The sequence below is a fragment of the Heptranchias perlo genome, chromosome 25 (genome assembly GCF_035084215.1).
Source record: "Heptranchias perlo isolate sHepPer1 chromosome 25, sHepPer1.hap1, whole genome shotgun sequence".
Classification (NCBI taxonomy): Eukaryota; Metazoa; Chordata; class Chondrichthyes; order Hexanchiformes; family Hexanchidae; genus Heptranchias; species Heptranchias perlo.
Window position 1 is genome coordinate 2,187,962 of NC_090349.1, and position 12,587 is coordinate 2,200,548.

Sequence of the window (12,587 nt, forward strand, 5' to 3'; positions counted from 1 at the left end):
CTAGCATCAACTGCTGTCTGCAGAAGAGCGTTCCAAACGTCTCCCACCCTTTGCATGTAGAAGCATTTCCTAACTTCACTCCTGCACGACCTGGCTCTAAATGTTAGGCTATGTCCCCACGTCCTTGTATTCAAGTCTAGGAGACCTCCAAAAACAGTTGCAAATGTCTCGGCAGCCAGAAGCAATAATCCAGCCACTAACCTGTAAATCCTGCATGGTCCCTTTAAATAGCGCTGGTGGGGGGTCCTCCAGGCACTCGAAGACACGTTCAGATGGTCGGGTTAAGACTGTGCGTTGAGTTGAGCGTTAACTCCTAAAATGGTGTCTATCACTTTAAATCAGCGTTGCACGCTGATTAAAGCCATTTTCTCCCTACTTTACATGATTCCAGCGTTCGTTACCTGCGTCTGCGCAAACTCTTATACCAAGATGGCGTCCGGTGCATGTCACACAGGAAACGTGCATGCACATCCAATTCGCCATCTTGGATGTTGGAGAGGCCGTGTAGCACCGAAACAACAGGCGGAACATGACCCAATTTAACGCCCGTCGTGTCGGACTAACTTGATTGAATTTTTTGAGGAGGTAACAAGGAGGGTCGATGAGGGTAGTGCATTTGATGTAATCTACATGGATTTTAGCAAGGCTTTTGACAAGGTCCCACATGGCAGACTGGTCAAAAAAGTACAAGCCCATGGGATCCAAAGGAAAGTGGCTAGTTAGATCCAAAATTGGCTCAGTGGCAGGAAGCAAAGGGTAATGGTCGACGGGTGTTTTTTGAATGGAAGGCTGTTTCCAGTGGGGTTCCACAGGGCTCAGTACTAGGCCCCTTGCTTTTTGTGATACATATTAATGATTTGGACTTAAATGTAGGGGGCATGATTAAGAAATTTGCAGATGATACAAAATTGGCCATGTGGTCAATAGTGAGGAGGAAAGCTGTGGACTGCAGGAAGATATCAATGGACTGGTCAGGTGGGCAGAAAAGTGGCAAATGGAATTCAATCCGGAGAAATGTGAGGTAATGCATTTGGGGAGGGCAAACAAGGCAAGGGAATACACAATAAATGGGAGGATACTGAGAGGTGTAGAGGAACAGAGGGACCTTGGAGTGCATGTTCACAGATCCCTCAAGGTAGCAGGACAGGTAGATAAGGTGGTTAAGAAGGTATACAGGATACTTTCCTTTATTAGCCGAGTCATAGAATATAAGAGCAGGAGGTTATGCCAGAACTGTATAAAACATTAGTTAGGCCACAGCTTGAGTATTGTGTACAGTTCTGGTCACCACATTACAGGAATGATGTAATTGCACTAGAGAGGGTGCAGAGGAGATTTACAAGGATGTTGCCAGGACTGGAGAATTTTAGCTGTGAGGAAAGATTGAATTGGCTGGGGTTGTTCTCTTTGGAACAGAGGAGGCTGAGGGGTAATTTAATTGAGGTGTACAAAATTATGAGGGGCCTAGATAGAGTGGATAGGGAGGACCTATTTCCATTAGCAGAGGGGTTAGTGGCCAGGGGGCATAGATTTAAAGTAATTGGTAGAAGGATTAGAAGGGAGCTGAAGAAAAAAAATTTCATGCAGAGGATGGTGGGGGTCTGGAACTCACTGCCTGAAAGGGTGGTAGAGGCAGAAACCCTCATCACATTTTAAAAGTACCTGGATGTACACTTGAAGTGCCGTAACCTACAAGGCTACAGACCAAGTGCTGGAAAGTGGGGTTAGGCTGAGTGGCTCATCTTCGGCCAGCACGGACACGGTGGGCCAAATGGCCTCCTTCTGTGCCATAAATTTTCTATGATTCTTCTAGGATTCTACATGTGAGGGTAAACATCCCAAATGACTTAACGGGTCGGTGGAGGGGGGTGGGGGCTGCATTTGCAAATTCCTGATTTAATCTGTATTGTACAAGGGTTGTGAGAGGCGGTAAATAAAATTGGGGAGAAAATAAATGTAAAGGGAGTAGGGGGTGAAATTGAATTTTTATAAAAAGGTGGTTTTCAAACTACAGCACCATTTGAGAGAAATTTCTAAAAGTCCTGAAAAAATGGTCATAAAGTAAACAGCAGTGCGATGTTACAGAAAGCTGCTTGTAATCTAAGCAAGGTCACATTGTGATTGAAAGGGTTTATTACCCACTCCATGTTTAGCCTGTGACACTGAGGTCAGTGCTCTCATCCCCTGAACCCAAGTGATGATTAACTCAGCTCAGGGACCCTTGGCCATTACTAACTCAGCTCAATCTGAATACTTGAACTGTAAGCAGACATTTCATTTACTTCCTGCGTTTTAAAAAATTTATTCTCAGGATGTGGGCGTCGCTGGCGAGGCCAGCATTTATTGCCCATCCCTAATTGCCCTCGAGAAGGTGGTGGTGAGCCGCCTTCTTGAACCGCTGCAGTCCATGAGGTGAAGGTTCTCCCACAGTGCTGTTAAGAAGGGAGTTCCAGGATTTTGACCCAGCGACGATGAAGGAACGGTGATATATTTCCAAGTCGGGATGGTGTGTGATTTGGAGGGGAACGTGCAGGTGGTGTTGTTCCCATGCGCCTGCTGCCCTTGTCCTTCTAGGTGGTAGAGGTCGCGAGTTTGGGAGGTGCTGTCGAAGAAGCCTTGGCGAGTTGCTGCAGTGCATCCTGTGGATGGTGCACACTGCAGCCATGATTACATCACTAGGGACGTTACTGAAGATCCCACTGAGACCGCCCTGACCTGGCGGGGACACATCAGCATTTTGCTTGATGCTTTTGTATGGTGGTTTGACATACAGTGGCCCTGAGGCAAAACGCACAAATTATCATATTGTACCGTGCTGTACAATCATCTATCATTGCTACTGTAGCTTTAAACAGTATGATAAACAAGGGGGAGCCTGTTAAACCCTCTTGTGGTTTAGTGGATGTTGTACAATCCAACAACAGCAACAATTTTGCATTTATATAGTGCCTTTAACATAGTAAAACGTCCCAAGGCACTTCACAGGAGCGATTATCAAACAGAATTTAACACATAAGGAGATATTAGGCCAGGTGAACAAAAGATTGGTCAAAGAGATAGGTTTTAAGGAGCGTTTTAAAGGAGGAGAGAGAGGCGGAGAGGTTTAGAGAGGGAATTCCAGAGCTTAGGGCCTAGGCAACTGAAGGCACGGCCGCCAATGGTGGAACGATGAAAATTGGGGATGCGCAAGAGGCCAGAATTGGAGGAATGCAGAGAACTCGGAGGGTTGTAGGGCTGGAGGAGGTTACAGAGATAGGGAGGGGTGAGGCCACGGAGGGATTTGAAAAAAGGATGAGAATTTTAAAATCGGGGCATTGCCGGACCGGGAGCCAATGTAGGTCAGTGAGCACTGGGGTGATGGGAGAACAGGACTTGGTGTGAGTTAGGATACGGGCAGCAGAATTTTGGATGAGCTCAAGTTTATGGAGGGTGGAAGATGGGAGGCCGGCCAGGACCCAGATTTGATTCCCAGTCTGTGCTGCCATTGGATGTCAGCCGGGGTGGCAGTAGGAACATTATAATTGGCCTCAGTGCCTCTGGGCTGGGGACAGAGCGAGGGGAATCAGCCGGGGGTCCCTCTTTGGGCTGAGGACAGAGCGAGGGGAATCAGCCGGGGGTCCCTCTCTGGGCTGGGGACAGAGCGAGGGGAATCAGCCGGGGGTCCCTCTCAGGGCTGGGGACAGAGCGAGGGGAATCAGCCGGGGGTCCCCCTCCGGGCTGGGGACAGAGCGAGGGGAATCAGCCGGGGTCCCCCTCTGGGCTGGGGACAGAGCGAGGGGAATCAGCCGGGGTCCCTCTCCGGGCTGGGGACAGAGCGAGGGGAATCAGCCGGGGGTCCCTCTCAGGGCTGGGGACAGAGCGAGGGGAATCAGCCGGGGGTCCCCCTCAGGTTACTACTCAATGGCCCCTGATGGAATGTGTGTGTGCGGCCTTCAGGTGAAAGCTGGATCAGGTTGGGCTGCGAGGTCTGCCACAGCTGAATAGCCTGCAAACACTCACCGTCCAGGCTTACGTGTGAGGAATGGTGGCAAGGTATAGGAGGGCTGCTGGTGCCCGAGGAATCATAAACCCCAGCCCAACAGGAGCGGAGAGGGAAGAAATGGGAAAGTAATGAATTTTAAGAAATCCTAATTTCTCTGGTCCTCCCCAATGAAATTCTTAATCTTTACAGTCTTATACCATGTTACACCACAAAGGGATAAAAGCCTGCATCAATCCATCAACCTTACCTCAGTGGGTATCACTGTCATCTCTGGGTCAGAAGGCTCTGGGTTCAAGTCCCACTCCAGAGACTTAAGCCCATAATCTAGGCTGACACTCCAGTGCAGTACTGAGGGAGTGCTGCACTGTCGGAGGTATCATCTTTCAGATGAGACATTAAACTGAGGCCCCGTCTGCCCCCTCGGGTAGACGTAAAAGATCCCAGGGCACTAATCAAAGAAGAGCAGGGGAGTTCTCCTGGTGTCCTGGCCAATATTTATTCCTTAACCAACATCATCATAACAGGTGATCATATATCTCATTGCTCTTTGTGGGACCTTGCTGTGTGCAAATTGGCTGCTGTGCTTCTCTACGCTTTATTGGTTGTAAAGCATTCAGGATGCTGTGAGAGGTGCTATATAAATGCAAGTTCTACCTATCTAACAAAGAAATCAGCTGTTGTCAATTAACACAATTTTTCAGTGAAATAAACATCCTTTAGACAGAGACGATCTATCGTCCAGTCAGTATTAAAAAGCTTTGCTTAGACCCCATCTACTGTGTTCAGTTCTGGACACCGTACCTCAGGAAGGATATATTGGCCTTGGAAGGGGTGCAGTGCAGAATGATACCAGGGTTTAGAGGGTTAAATTATGAGGACAGGTTCAAAAGACTGGGTCCAAAACAAGGGGGCATCACCTTAAAATTAGAGCCAGACCATTCAGGGGTGACGTCAGGAAACACTTCTTCACACAAAGGGGAGTGGAAATCTGGAACTCCCTCCCCCCCCCCCAAAAAAAAAGCTGTTGAGGCTTGGGGTCAATTGAAAATTTCCAAACTGAGATCGTTCAGTTTTTGTTAGGTAAGGGTATTAAGGGTTACGGAACCAAGGCGGGTAAATGGAGTTAAGATACACATCAGCCATGATCTAATTGAATGGCAGAACAGGCTCGAGGGGCTGAATGGCCTCCTCTTGTTCTTATGTTCCTTTTTACCCAGATTACCTCATGCACTTGAGAAATGAGCGTCTCTTTCTATTTTGAGTGGTGCGCTGTGGGTAAGATGCATTCACCTGGACATCGAGTGCTCGGCTGAATATAACTGCTTTAGAATGGGAAGTGTAAATCAAATTGAGTGAGCTTTTTGGACTGCCCTCAATCCAGTTGGATCAGACGATAGTTACAAAAATGCATCAGTTTTTCCGCAGACACTTCACTCTCACTGTAACTCTGCTGTTTTACTATAGTATAAAAAGCTTTACTTGCCTCGGAAGTGCCTCTGGTTGTCCGACGGTTCGTATCAGCTGTGCCTCTGTGAGTGGATCATAGAATCACAGAATCTGCCCATCGTGCCTGTGCCAGCTCTTTGAAAGAGTTATCCAATTAGTCCCATTCCTCTGCTCTTTCCCTGTAGCCCTGCAAATTTTTCCTTTTCAAGTATTTATCCAATTCCCTTTTGAAAGCTACTACTGAATCTACTTCTACCGCCCTTTCAGGCAGTGCATTCCAGATCATAACAACTCACTGCATAAAAAAATTTTTCATCATGTCGCCTCTGGATTTTTTGCTAATTACCTTAAATCTGTATCCTCTGGTTACCGCACGATGCCCACGTGTCTCTTTCTTTCATGGTGCCCACGCGTGTCTCACTCTCTCGCGCAATGCCCACGTGTCTCACTCTCTTTCTTTCACGGTGCCCACATGTCTATTTCTCACCACAGTGCCCACGTGTCTCTCTCTCTCGCGCGCGTGCATGCAGTGCCCACGGGTCTCTCACTCTCTCTTGCGATGCCCACATGTGTCTCTCTTGTGCGGTGCCCACAGTTGTTCTCTCTCACACATGATGCCCACGTGTCTCTCTCTCTCACAGTGCCCACGTGTCTCCCTCTCTTTTGCGGTGCCCACGTGTCTCTCTCTCTCACATAGTGCCCATGTGTCTCTCTCTCTTTTGCGGTGCCCACGTGTCTCTCTCTCTCACATAGTGCCCATGTGTCTCTCTCTCTTTTGCGGTGCCCACGTGTCTCTCTCTCTCACATAGTGCCCACGTGTCTCTCTCTCTTTTGCTGTGCCCATATGTCCCTCTCTCTCTCACAGTGCCCACGTGTCTCTCTCTCACATAGTGCCCACGTGTCTCTCTCTCTCACAGTGCCCATGTGTGTGTCTCTCTCTCTCTCTCACAGTGCCCATGTGTCTCTCTCTCTCATAGTGCCCACGTGTCTCTCTCTCTCTCACAGTGCCCACGTGTCTCTCTCTCTCACAGTGCCCATGTCTCTCTCTCTCTCATAGTGCCCACGTGTCTCTCTCTCTCTCGGTGCCCACGTGTCTCTCTCTCTCTCATAGTGCCCACGTGTCTCTCTCTCTCTCATAGTGCCCACGTGTCTCTCTCTCTCTCATAGTGCCCACGTGTCTCTCTCTCTCTCACAGTGCCCATGTGTCTCTCTCTCTCTCATAGTGCCCACGTGTCTCTCTCTCTCACAGTGCCCACGTGTCTCTCTCTCACAGTGCCCATGTCTCTCTCTCTCTCACAGTGCCCACGTGTCTCTCTCTCACAGTGCCCACGTGTCTCTCTCTCTCTCTCTCACAGTGCCCACGTGTCTCTCTCTCTCTCTCACAGTGCCCACGTGTCTCTCTCTCTCTCATAGTGCCCATGTCTCTCTCTCTCTCTCACAGTGCCCACGTGTCTCTCTCTCTCTCTCACAGTGCCCACGTGTCTCTCTCTCTCTCTCACAGTGCCCATGTCCCTCTCTCTCTCTCACAGTGCCCACGTGTCTCTCTCTCTTTTGCGGTGCCCACGTGTCTCTCTCTCTCACAGTGCCCATGTGTCTCTCTCTCTTATGATGCCCACGTTTCTCTCTCGCGCGGTGCCCACGTTTCTCTCCCTCTCTTGCGGTGCCCCCATCGTCCTCTCTCTCATGGTGCCCATATGTCCCTCTCTCTTGCACAGTGCCCACGTGTCTTTCTCTCTCTCACGATGCCCACGTGTCTCTCTCTTTCTTCCACGGTGCCCACATGTCTCTCTCTCTCACGTACAGTGCCCATGTGTCACCTTCTCTCTTGTGCAGTGCCCACATGTGTCTCTCTCTCTCTGGTGGTGCCCACATGTGTCTCTCTCTCTCTGGTGGTGCCCACATGTGTCTCTCTCTCTCTATCACGCGGTGCCAATGTGTGTCTCTCTCGCGGTGCCCACGTCGCTCTCTCTCACGCACAGTGCCCATGTGTCGCTCTCTCTCTCGTGCAGTGCCCATGTGTCTCTCTCTCTCTCTTGCATGGTGCCCAAGTGTGTCTCTCTCTCTCTCTCTTGCATGGTGCCCAAGTGTGTCTCTCTCTCTCTCTCTTGCATGGTGCCCAAGTGTGTCTCTCTCGGTGCCCATGTGTCTCTCTCGCTCGGTGTCCACGTCTCTCTCTCTCGCGTGGTGCCCATGTGTCTCTCTCGCTCGGTGCCCATGTCTCTCTACTTTGGTGCCCATTGGTCTCTCTCCCTTGGTGCCCACATGTCTACTTCTCTCTGTGCCCACATGTCTCTCCCTCTTGCAATGCCCATGTCTCTCTCTCTCAGTGCCCATGTGTCTCTCTCTTGGTGCCCATGTGTCTCTCTCTCTTGGTGCCCACGTGTCTCTCTCTGTCTCTCACGATGCCCATATGTCTCTCGCTTTCTGTGCCCATGAGTCTCTCTCTCTTGTGGTACCCATGTGTCTCTCTCTCTCTCTCTCTCAGTGCCCACGTCTACCTTTCCCTCGGTGCCCATGCGTCTCTCTCCCTTGATGCCCATGTTTCTCTCTCTCTTGGTACCATGTGTCTCTCTCTCTCGGTGCCCATGTGTCTCTCTCTCCCTCAGTGCCCATGTGTCTCTCTCTCTATCTCACGCGGTGCCCATGTGTGTCTCTCTTTCATGTGGGCCCATGTGTCTCTCACTCTCTCTCTCTCTCTCTCTCGCAGTGCCCACCTGTCTCTCTCTCTATTTCACACGGTGTCCATGTGTCTCTCTCTCTATCTCAAGCGGTGCCCATGTGTGTGTCTCTCTCTCATTCACATGGTGCCCACTTGTCTCTCTCTCGCGCGGTGCCCACACGTATCTCTTTCGCAGTGCCCATGTGTCTCTCTTGCACGGTGCCTATGTCTCTCTCCCTCCTGCGGTGCCCACATGTCTCTCTCTCACGAACGCAGTGCCCATGTGTCTGTCTGTCTCTCTCGCGTGGTGCACAAGTATTTCTCTCTCTCACGCAGCGCCCACGTCTCTCTCTCTTGCGGTACCCATGTGTGTCTCTCTCTCTCTCTGTGCCCACGTCTCTCTCTCACAATGCCAATGTGTCTCTCTCGCGCTGTGCCCATGTGTCTCTTTCTCCCTCTCACAGTGCCCACATGTCTCTCTCTCAGTGTCCATGTGTCTCTTTCTTGGTGCCCATGTGGCTCTCTCCCTCTCTCGCAGTGCCCATGTGCCTCTCTCTTTTGCGGTGCCAATGTCTCGCTCTCACTCTCAGTGCCCATGTGTCTATCTCTCCATCTCTCTGTACCCACATGTCTCTCTCGCTCGGTGCCTACATCTCGCTCTCTCGCGCGGTACCCACGTGTCTCTGTCTCACGGTGCCCACGTGTCTCTGTCTCACGGTGTCCATGTGTCTCTCTCTCATGGTGCCCACGTGTCTCCCTGTCTCTCACGGTGCCCACATCTCTCTCTCTCATGGTGCCCACATCTCCCCTCACACTGCCCACCTGTCCCTCTCTCCCTCGGTGCCCAAGAGGCTCTCTCACTCCCTTGGTGCCCACATATCTAGCTCTCTCTCGGTGCCCATGTGTCTCTCTCCCTCTCTGTGCCCAAGTGTCTCTCTCTCCTTCTCTGTGCCCATGTGTCTCTCTCTCTCCCTCTCTGTGCCCAAGTGTCTCTCTCTCCTTCTCTGTGCCCATGTGTCTCTCTCTCTCCCTCTCTGTGCCCATGTGTCTCTCTCTCTCCCTCTCTGTGCCCATGTGTGTCTCTCTCTCCCTCTCTGTGCCCATGTGTCTCTCTCCCTCTCTGTGCCCATGTGTGTCTCTCTCTCCCTCTCTGTGCCCATGTGTGTCTCTCTCTCCCTCTCTGTGCCCATGTGTGTCTCTCTCTCCCTCTCTGTGCCCATGTGTCTCTCTCCCTCTCTGTGCCCATGTGTCTCTCTCTCTCCCTCTCTGTGCCCATGTGTGTCTCTCTCTCCCTCTCTGTGCCCATGTGTCTCTCTCCCTCTCTGTGCCCATGTGTCTCTCCCTCTGTGCCCATGTGTCTCTCCCTCTGTGCCCATGTGTCTCTCTCTGTGCCCACGTGTCTCGCTCTCTCTGTGCCCACATATCTCTCTCCCTCTCTGTGCCCACGTGTCTCTCTCTCTCTGTGCCCATGTCTCTCTCTCAGTGCCCACATATCTCTCGCTCTTGGTGCCTGTCTGTCTCTCTCTCGGTGCCCACATGTCTCTCTCTCTTGGTGCCCACATGTCTCTCTCCCTCAGTGCCCATGTGTCTCTCTCTGTGCCCATGTGTCTCTCCCTCGGTGCCTATGTGTCTCTCTCCCTCAGTGCCCATGTGTCTCTCTTCCTTGGTGCCCAAGTGTCTCTCCCTCTCTGTGCCCATGTCTCTCTCTCTCTCTCTCTCATAGTGCCCACGTCTCTCTCTCTCTCTCACAGTGCCCATGTCTCTCTCTCTCTCACAGTGCCCATGTGTCTCTCTCTCTTTTGCGGTGCCCACGTGTCTCTCTCTCTCACAGTGCCCATGTCTCTCTCTCTCACAGTGCCCACGTGTCTCTCTCTCTCACAGTGCCCATGTCTCTCTCTCACAGTGCCCACGTGTCTCTCTCTCTCACAGTGCCCATGTGTCTCTCTCTCTTATGATGCCCACGTTTCTCTCTCGCGCGGTGCCCACGTTTCTCTCCCTCTCTTGCGGTGCCCCCATCGTCCTCTCTCTCATGGTGCCCATATGTCCCTCTCTCTTGTACAGTGCCCACGTGTCTTTCTCTCTCTCACGATGCCCACGTGTCTCTCTCTTTCTTTCACGGTGCCCACGCGTGTCTCTCACGCTCTCTCTCATGCGGTGCCCATGTGTCTCTCTCTCTTTCTTCCACGGTGCCCACATGTCTCTCTCTCTCACGTACAGTGCCCATGTGTCACCTTCTCTCTTGTGCAGTGCCCACATGTGTCTCTCTCTCTCTGGTGGTGCCCACGTGTCTCTCTCTCTTTCACGCGGTGTCCACATGTGTCTCTCTCTCGTGGTGCCCACATGTCTCTCTCTCTCTCTCACGGTGCCCACATGTCTCTCTCCCTCTCTCTCTCACGGTGCCCACATGTCTCTCTCTCTCTCTCTCTCTCTCACGGTGCCCACATGTCTCTCTCCCTCTCTCTCTCACGGTGCCCACATGTCTCTCTCCCTCTCTCTCTCACAGTGCCCATGTGTCTCTCTCTCTCACGGTGCCCACTTGTCTCTCTCTCACGGTGCCCACGTGTCTCTCCCTCTCTCTCTCGCAGTGCCCACGTGTCTCTCTCTCTTTCACGCGGTGTCCACATGTCTCTCTCTCTCTCTCTCTCACGGTGCCCACATGTCTCTCTCTCTCTCTCTCACGGTGCCCACATGTCTCTCTCCCTCTCTCTCTCACGGTGCCCATGTGTCTCTCTCTCTCACGCTGCCCACGTGTCTCTCTCTCTCTCTCTCTCTCTCGCAGTGCCCACGTGTCTCTCTCTCTCTCTCTCTCGCAGTGCCCACGTGTCTCTCTCTCTCGGTGCCCATGTGTCTTTCTCTCTCTCGCGGTGCCCACGTATCTCTCTCTGTGCCCACGTGTGTGTCTCTCTCTCTTGCGGTGCCCACGTGTCTCTCTCCCTCTCGTGGTGCCCATGTGTCTCTCTCTCTCGCAGTGCCCACATGTCTCTCTCTCTCTCGCGGTGCCCACATGTCTCTCTCTCTCTCTCTCGCGGTGCCCACATGTCTCTCTCTTTCTCTCTCGCGGTGCCCATGTGTGTCACTCTCTCTCGCGCAGTGCCCACATGTCTCTCTCTTTCTCTCTCTCGCGGTGCCCATGTGTGTGTCTCTCTCTCGCGGTGCCCATGTGTCTCTCTCCCTCTCGTGGTGCCCATGTGTCTCTCTCTCTTGCGGTGCCCACGTGTCTCTCTCTCTCTCTCTCGCGGTGCCCACGTGTCTCTCTCTCTCACAGTGACCATGTGTCTCTCTCTCTTATGATGCCCACGTTTCTCTCTCGCGCGGTGCCCACGTTTCTCTCCCTCTCTTGCGGTGCCCCCATCGTCCTCTCTCTCATGGTGCCCATATGTCCCTCTCTCTTGTACAGTGCCCACGTGTCTTTCTCTCTCTCACGATGCCCACGTGTCTCTCTCTTTCTTTCACGGTGCCCACGCGTGTCTCTCACGCTCTCTCTCATGCGGTGCCCATGTGTCTCTCTCTCTTTCTTCCACGGTGCCCACATGTCTCTCTCTCTCACGTACAGTGCCCATGTGTCACCTTCTCTCTTGTGCAGTGCCCACATGTGTCTCTCTCTCTCTGGTGGTGCCCACATGTGTCTCTCTCACGCTGTGCCCACGTGTCTCTCTCTCTTTCACGCGGTGTCCACATGTGTCTCTCTCTCGTGGTGCCCACATGTCTCTCTCTCTCTCTCACGGTGCCCACATGTCTCTCTCCCTCTCTCTCTCACGGTGCCCACATGTCTCTCTCCCTCTCTCTCTCACAGTGCCCATGTGTCTCTCTCTCTCACGGTGCCCACTTGTCTCTCTCTCTCACGGTGCCCACGTGTCTCTCCCTCTCTCTCTCGCAGTGCCCACGTGTCTCTCTCTCTTTCACGCGGTGTCCACATGTCTCTCTCTCTCTCTCTCTCACGGTGCCCACATGTCTCTCTCTCTCTCACGGTGCCCACATGTCTCTCTCCCTCTCTCTCTCACGGTGCCCATGTGTCTCTCTCTCTCACGGTGCCCACGTGTCTCTCTCTCTCTCTCTCTCGCAGTGCCCACGTGTCTCTCTCTCTCTCTCTCTCGCAGTGCCCACGTGTCTCTCTCTCTCGGTGCCCATGTGTCTTTCTCTCTCTCGCGGTGCCCACGTATCTCTCTCTGTGCCCACGTGTGTGTCTCTCTCTCTTGCGGTGCCCACGTGTCTCTCTCCCTCTCGTGGTGCCCATGTGTCTCTCTCTCTCGCAGTGCCCACATGTCTCTCTCTCTCTCGCGGTGCCCACATGTCTCTCTCTCTCTCTCTCGCGGTGCCCACATGTCTCTCTCTTTCTCTCTCGCGGTGCCCATGTGTGTCTCTCTCTCTCGCGCAGTGCCCACATGTCTCTCTCTTTCTCTCTCTCGCGGTGCCCATGTGTGTGTCTCTCTCTCGCGGTGCCCATGTGTCTCTCTCCCTCTCGTGGTGCCCATGTGTCTCTCTCTCTTGCGGTGCCCACGT